Source organism: Palaemon carinicauda, chromosome 6, assembly GCF_036898095.1.
Source record: "Palaemon carinicauda isolate YSFRI2023 chromosome 6, ASM3689809v2, whole genome shotgun sequence".
NCBI classification, from domain to species: Eukaryota; Metazoa; Arthropoda; class Malacostraca; order Decapoda; family Palaemonidae; genus Palaemon; species Palaemon carinicauda.
Genome location: NC_090730.1, coordinates 6,666,781 through 6,668,669, shown reverse-complemented (window position 1 = coordinate 6,668,669; position 1,889 = coordinate 6,666,781).

Here is a 1,889-nt window from a genome sequence, read left to right as displayed (position 1 = left end):
TATGTTTTCAATTATCGCAATTATTGATCAACGGTAAAAACATATGTAACATATCTGGAAAAAAAAAAAAAAAAAAAAAAAAGTTTAATGGTAGCACTAGCCAAAATAAATTCGAGCTAACGTTTAGTTTTTGATCAAGTTAATTACAGCCTCTGCAATTTATCAGAGAGAGAGAGAGAGAGAGAGAGAGAGAGAGAGAGAGAGAGAGAGAGTTTCATTGTTCTGACTTGTGTAATTTACTGCCTTTTCATTAAGGTTATTTAGGGATATTTTATAGCGTTATAATTTGCAGTTTTAATGATTCAAAATGACATTTGCACTGCTGGGCTTTCCAGTTGAAATGCTGGTGGTGCTGGGATAGACACAATACAAATTGGGCATTGTCGTGATGTCATTTATTTAATGTTTTGTGTAATAGTTATGACAAAAATAAATCATTTTTTTCGTTGAGATTAATCAGCATAATTAATCTAAAAAGTGATAAGCAGCAATATTATTATTATTATTGTTATTATTATTATTATTATTATTATTATTATTATTATTATTATTATTATTATTATTATTACTTGCTAAGCGTCAATCTTGTTGGAAAAGCAGAATGCTATAATCCAGAGGGCTCCAACAGGGTAAATTGCCCAGTGAAAAAAGGAAATAAGGAACCTACAAGAGAAGTAATTAGCAATTGAAATAAAATATTTTAAGAACAGTAACAGCATTAAAATAAATCTTTCATATATAGGCTATAAACGCTTCAAAAAAGCAAGAGGAAGAGAAATAAGATAGAACAGTGTGCCCTAGTGTACCCTTAAGCAAGAGAACTATACCCCAAGACAGTGAAAGTCCTTGGTACAGAGGCTATGGCACTACCCAAAACTAGAGAACAATAGTTTGATTTTCTGGTTTCCTTCTAGAAGAGCTGCTTACCATGGCTAAAGAGTCTTCTACTCTTATATAAGAAATCCCATGCACAGAGAGAGAGAGAGAGAGAGAGAGAGAGAGAGAGAGAGAGAGAGAGTTTTATCCTTGTCAGGGTAATATAACTCGCTGCGGTTTGCACTTGTTTGGTTTGCCGTATCTCCCGACACACTTCCTTGCCACACATTTCCAAGATTCTGAGATTGGATACGGACGCGCCCTTAAGCCTCTGACGTATACATGTCTTTGGCGAGTTGTTGTTGTTGTTATTATTATTATTATTATTATTATTATTATTATTATTATTATTATTATTATTGTGGTTTTTTTTTATTGTTATTATTATTATTATTATTTCTATTATTATTGTTACTACTACTACTACTACTACTACTACTACTACTATTACTACTACTAGCAGCTAAGATACAACCCTGGTCAGAAAAGCTGTATGTTATAATCCCATGGGCTCCAACAGGGAAATATAGCCCATTGAGGAAAAGAAACAAGAAAATAAACAAACTGCAAGAGATGTAATGAACAATTAAAATAAGATATTTCAAGAACAGTAATGGCATTAAAACAGATCTTTCATATATAAACTATAATGAACAAGAGAAAGATATATAAAATAGAATAGTGTGCCAGAGTGTACTCGAAAGCAAGAGAACTCTACCCAAAGCCAGTGGAAGACCATGGCACAGAGGGCCATGGCCCTACCCAAGACTAGAGAACATTGGTTTGATTTTGAAGTGTCCAACTCCTAGAAGAGCTGCTTTCCATAGCTAAAAAGTCTCTTTACACTTACCAAGAGGAAAGTAGCCACTGAACAATTACAGTGCAGTAGCTAACCCCTTCAGCGTTAATTGTAAATTCCTGTCAATACACATTGTACGAAAAGAAAAATTCCAGTTCCAGGGTAGAGTGAAATGAATGTTACTGTGTCCGGAAAGGAAAGAATGAATGAAGGA